This window comes from Parus major, chromosome 3 (assembly GCF_001522545.3).
Source record: "Parus major isolate Abel chromosome 3, Parus_major1.1, whole genome shotgun sequence".
NCBI lineage: Eukaryota > Metazoa > Chordata > Aves > Passeriformes > Paridae > Parus > Parus major.
In genome coordinates, this window is record NC_031770.1 from 69,860,615 (window position 1) to 69,866,948 (window position 6,334).

General features: G+C 48.0%; 1 protein-coding gene across 1 annotated transcript in view; it reads left to right on the forward strand.

Moving 5' to 3' along the window:
- Positions 1-6,334, forward strand: part of ATG5 (autophagy related 5) — a 113,945-nt gene that overhangs the window by 91,854 nt on the left and 15,757 nt on the right. The gene's annotated exons all lie outside the window — the stretch shown is intronic.

A 6,334-nucleotide genomic window follows, 5' to 3' on the forward strand; every position in this document is an offset into this window, starting at 1 on the left:
CAAGAGACCAGTGGCAAAGAACTGAGATTAAGCATGTTCAAGTCTAACAAGGCACTTAGAGCGTTTTGCAGGGGTGTGTGCTGCTTCAGGAAATAGGTTTAATGGTCAGGGAGGGCCCTTGTTTTCCAATCTCCTAATTTTGGATGAGTAGCTAAGATTTTGAGGGAAATTGGAGGGCACTCTGCCTCCATTAAAGTTTGTCCCCTCTGCTCCTCAGCCTGTCTCTCTGTTGGGATAAGGATAATCCTGCCCTACACAGCAGTAGGGCCTGAGCCGTGTTGCTTGTGCCCAGCAGATCTCGAACCACTTGCACCTGCAGCCACTGTTCCACCTCATCTCCTGGGCTGCTCTTTGAGGTTAAGGAAGACCAGTGACAGTGCAGCAAACAACACATCATCCATGAATATTGGATCTGGAGGGGATTACAAACTCAAGCAGATCTGAGGGAGAAAGGAAATCTACACACAGTTGCTATTTAGGTCATATCTTCATCTTAGAGATACTCAGGTATTTTATGAACAAGTCTCCCAGTGATTTGTGGCATGTGGCCCCCAGGGTGGGCAATAGGAACTGGGGTATCCCCCAAGAGCTATGCTGAACTCCTCCTGAATGGCTCCTCTCAGTCACAGCCCATGTAGGGTCAGCAGGACAGCCAGTATGGACACTGGTGTGGAGTCTAAAAGCTGGGTGTTAATAGCAAACACATGTAAAGGTAGCAATGCTTATTTGGCAATCGACTGTGCAGCTGGGCACGGGGGTCACTGTTGAGACCACAAGCCTTTGGAGACAAACTGGAGCTGCCTCCCAAGGGCCATGGACATACCTGCACTGCCCTTCCCTTGCTGCCATCTCTAATCATGGGCACAATTTTGGTCTGGGGCTTGTGGCCAGACTTGTTCAGGGCCAGCCCAGGGAAGATGGTCCAGGGGACAGGCAAGCACCTCCTGCAGCTGCTCAGTTTGTAGCTGCCAGGCTGGGCCCCCAGTACTGGGACATCAGTGCAAAGGAACAGGGCTGAAGCAGGATTTTAGGACAAAGGGGATGTAGGAAAAATGCTCCAGCCCTGGGATTCTGGCTCTGCTAGCTGGGGTCCTGGCTAGGGCCTTTCAGGGTGGCACTGAGGTTGTGGCTCTCGAGGTGGCTTATTGCCCCACTGATTGGGTTGTGAGGGTTTTGGCAGATTGGGATGCTCTGCTGAGAAAATGCCCTCTGGTTGTCACCTCTCTCGTTTCTCTGTGCTTAAAGTATATTTTCTCAGTTTTCAGTGTCAGGGGCTGGGTGCACTGTGAAGCTATTGGGGTTCTGCATAGATAAGGCGAGTGCAAACTGTCCCCACAGCTCTCAAGAGCAGAATCAAACTGAAACTTACCACTCAGAGTAGAAAGCACATAACACCCACAGCTACAGACATGCACAAATTGCTGCAATATAGGTTAGAAAAGGAGCCCTGTTCTGCACCCTCTGGTCTCATTAAAAACATGCACACAACACCAAATCTTCACTGAATGACTACAAGCACCAGCGCATGTTCCCTCCTAAACACCCAACTTCCTTGTAACGGCTTATTAAAAAGGCAAATTTTCACTTTTCATGTATTCTTGCTCCCCTTAGCACCTGGTTGCAGTTTCTACAACATTTTTAACTTCTGGTTTTTTCATGACTGGGTGCGAGTAAAGTGAGACCTCTCCGGGACAGCACCCAGCCTGGTTAACTGGGTCTCCACCTAGGGACATGGCTCCAGCATGGCTAGAAGAAACCAAACTTCCCCCTCTTAGTATTTCTTCATTTCTGCAAAGGGCTTTGTGACTGACAAGAAGAGCAGATCTGGTCTGTAAAGACATACAGAACCTGTCCCTTATTAAAACAAAAGGTCATCTGAATACACATGGTAGACCAAGAAGGTGAAGGTGGGGGAAAAAATGTTTCCTGGGGTTCACAGAGGGACAGTTCTCATGCAGAAAATTTTGCCATAGGAAAGCTGCCAAGAGACTGGGAACTGTAATATCCAAGAAATCACATACAAAATGCTGTCTGCCACACTCTTCTTCCTGCCCAAAAGCTGACCAATGTTCTGCTCATTTAAGTTAGGATTTAGTGTGTGAAACTTAACTGGTAAGGGCAGGAGCGTTGTGTCTCCCTAACCCCAAGACTGGTATCACATTGTGACAACTGTCCTCAGCACAGGTGAACTGGGAAAGAGGTTTTCAGCCTCTGATTTTGCTGTGTGTGGTTTCAATATTGCAGGAATCGCTTCTCTTCCCAGTGTAGTGTGGCCACTTTGGGGCAGGAATGCTGTAAGGAATCTCACTCGGTCCTTGGATAAGGAAATGATCAAGGACTTGCTTGTTCACAATTAATGGAGAAAAAGAGCTGAAAGCCTTTATTAATCATTGCACAATAAGGAAGTCATACTGGTTTTGCTCCCTTCAATAGGGGTGTTTGGTCACACCTACCTAAGTGGTTTGGCATCCCAACCATCTCTCTGCGTGCAGCCCGGGAGGAGGAAGGAAGGGCCACAGCACCCAAATGTCACCAAGGTGCCTGGCTGACAGCTCACAGGGAAGAGAGAGCTCTGAGTGTCCATTTCTCTTTCCTGAAGGGCCAGGCATCTCTTTTTAGAGCTCTCTGCCCAGAGCACACACCAGTGCTGCCTGTACCCATGCTTTGGGCGCAGGTTTCTGCCCCAAGCCCTGGTGTCAAAAAGGAGCAGAAATTCATGCACGCCCTGTGCCAGAGTTCCCCCCTGCCAGCTGCAGGGGTCTCTGGCAGGGAGGGTCAGCTCTTGGGGATGTGTGCCACCCACCCAGTCACTGCAGATCCTTGCCCACTACTGGGCTTCTGCTCCCTTGTTTAACCTATCGTGGCAGCCAGTCTGTGTAATGCCCAGCTCCAGAAAGCAGCTTGTGGCTGGATGGGATGGCTTGCAGGTGCCTATAAAGTGCCAGGGTGGTCAGGGTCCAGGTTTTGGCTGGCACAGGGAGCTGTATTGCCTTGCCCTAGGAAAGGGTGCTGAGGTGATGTCTTAGGGGCCTTTCCTAGGGGGCCTTAGGGGCCTTTCTTAGGTGAGCTTGTGCAGGCTGAAGTTGGTAGAGCTGAACAGCTTGAGCCAGCAGAGCCTGTGCTGCCTGGAAGTGGAAAGCATCATCTCAGGCAAACCTGGGCCAGATTTTCCTGTGCAGAGCACCACTGAACCAGTGTCAAGCTGCAAGCTGTCATGGTGGGACTAAGGATATTTTGGCTTTGAAGCAGAAGGCAATGTCTGCTTGCACATACCTCCAAGCAGACACCTGACCCCTCTATCATGGGACAAGAATATAACTTTGAATCAGAAGTCAGCACTGGGGCAGCAAGGTCTGGGTGAGGCTTAGTGGCCCCTCTCCCGTTTGGCTGCCGCAGTGAATTGCTGGGAAATGTTCCCCAATCTCTTAAAAATGAGTGAAAGCAGAGTCATGCAGTGTGTTGGAAACTCCATCATTTAGATGGCAGTTAGTTCAAAGGTGGCCTCAACTGGTGTGCAAATGTGCTCTTTGCCAGCTCTTCCATGTGCTTCTCCTGAGAATGGGAATGGTGGCATTTTGGTTACAGGAGGGGTCTGTTTCAGCACCTCATGAACAATTAAACAGATAGATGATTTTGGGAAGTGCCACATCTTTGACAAAAGCTCTTGTTTTTCTGCTGTTCAGGCGAGACTGTGCTCAAGTTGCCAAAATGTCAACCTGTGCCCGCCACATCCCAGGCCAGGCAGCTGCCTTTTCCCTGCCAACCTACCCCAACCCCGTGCAGAGGAGGGAAATCTCCCTCTCAACACCAGGGCGGCTGCTTTGATGCTGTCAGTGAGTTTTCCTTTAGCCACCATGACAGCCTGTGTTTTGCAGATACCTGCTCCATGACGGTCACATTCCTCAGCCGCACCGCATCCACTCAGCTCCGGCTCATGCAGTAATTAGCCAAGTGTTTCCTGGCTGCCTTTAATTTCAGCCACAACTATTTCCCTCACTCTAATGTAACACCTCTGAATGACAGCAAAGGTTTTGGGCCTCATCCCACACGGTCCCAGCACGTGTTGAGACGCGGCCGTGCACTGGCAGACACCAATTTGAACCCAAAGGGCTCATACCCCCTCAGTGAGTCACATTTTTCATTTTCGACCTCAAGGCCATAATTGCCCACACTGGGAATTAGCGGTGCCTCCCCAGTACCCAGCCGAGAAGCACTGGGCTTTATAAACCAGCCAGAAGGGCAGGAACCTCCCTAAATCTGTGCTTGAGTTTATCTCAGCTGTAATTTGCCCTGTCCTGTGGCGAAGCAGCTCAGCTGGCAAGGCCGCATTGCCCAACACATTCAGCCCTCAACATTTTCACACTGACGGCAGCGAGTCGGGCATCAGGCCTGCCCGCCCACAGCTCGCAGGCCCGTCTTTTGTGGCAGCTCCCAAATTGATGAGCTTTCCCCCCGCCCCGTGCCCCTTGCTAACGCTGTTGTGGTTATCCGACCTGGTGGTGGTGGTGTTGCCGTGGCTGAATCCCGCTGTATTGCTGCTCGGAGCTCTCGGCGTCAGCGGCTCCCAGCCGGCTTGGGGGCTGCCAGAAACCGAGGCAGCAGCTGCCGCGCTCGGCCTCGCCAGGCTGTGATCTATAACGTGCATTGTCTTTTTATGTAATGTGTTTTATTAAACATCTTCTAAAGCTTACAAGTGTCCCCAGGACATAAGTCTCCAGCACAACGTAACGCTTTGCCAAGTAATGAAGTATGATTTATGGCGGTAATGGTTATCCTATGTTTTTTTAAAAAAATTATTACAGCAATAGCTCTGTCGAATATAGGAATATAACATGCTGCATTTGGCACGTTTATGACAACAGTGCTCTGGTTTTCTTAACTCCACAGTTCGGTGTTGGCAGTATTTCAAATTCTTGAGACAGATGTTTAAATGAATTTTTTTAAGAGGACAGTGAAATACTTTTAAAACATCATACGGTGCTGAGTGTCTCAATATGCGCAGGAACATTATTTCTTTAACATTCAGGTAGGGCAGGGCAGCACATGGCCTCTCTGGTTTAGATCTCACAGTAAATGATGGAAGCAGCAAATGTTGAATTAGATTTCTGGGGCATCCTGGCCTGCTGTTACTTTTGGGCTGAGGTGGGGAGGGAGGGGCGGACACTTGACCTTCCCCTGGATTTAGTGCAGTGTTCACATCTCCTTTGTGAGCACTTACAACAGATCCACGTTTGTTTTGAATGCAGTTCCCACCATGCTGAGACAGGACTAAGTGGTCTCACACTGACATTTTGAGTGTGTCATTGTGGTCCCGGTGGTTAGGGTTTCAGGCCAGAAATGACAATCATTTGGAAAAATGTAAATGAGAACCTTGGTCACATATCTCTGAGGCAGATAGCATTCAAGTATTTCCATTGAAACACTGAAAATTCTTGGCTTTTTTTTTTAAAAAAAAAAAATGGTACTGGCTGAAACTGAGGAAACCTCTGTACAAAAGGAAGCCAGGGTATTCAGCTCTGGCATTGCTGTTGGCAGCTTTCTATGAGGGGAAATCAGAACCCACAAAGGCAGGAGTCAGCACTGCTGAAGACACCATCGCCCTCGGTGTGCCAGCGCTGGGGCCACAACCAGGCTGCGCACCCAGCTGGTGCGGAGAGATTGAAGACAAGGGAAGCGTCAGTAAAGCAATGAACACTTATATTTAATTTACATTTGACAATTTGCACATAAATAATGATGTAAACCAATACGTAAACATATGATAGTTTCTTGTTCTAGCAAAGTAAAAAGCCTGTTAACTTTGGTCAGAGTCTTTCTTAAGAGAGACAAAAAAACCCCCCAAAAACACTGTTGATTGTTGCTACATTCACATGTAAAACGTCTAAGGGGAGGGGAAAACAGTAAAGAGAAGTAACAATTCTTAAAGCTGATGCATATAAATTCTTGTAATTTTTGTATCAAATACAAGAAAGCACTACAGGCAATAATAGGAAAAGTGTGTGTCCAGTGACAGAGTAGTGATACTTTGGTTTATCCTACAATTAAGTACTATATTTATGAACTATTGCTACATTTAAAAGATGTCAGCCTCACAATTTGCAGGAGTGGAAATGTAATGAACTGGAGTCCTTCAAAAGCTGTGTTGAGAGACTTGTATTTCAGGATTGTTTGTTTTTTAACAGAAGGCATTAAAATTAAGCTTGCTGGGAAAAAAAAAAGACCACCGAATCCTGAATTGTTGAGGTGGACTTTTAAAATTTTTTTTAAGAACGTAACCAGACAAAAAGGGATACACGGAGGGGAGGTGTGTAATAATGCTGACTATGTTCGTGTG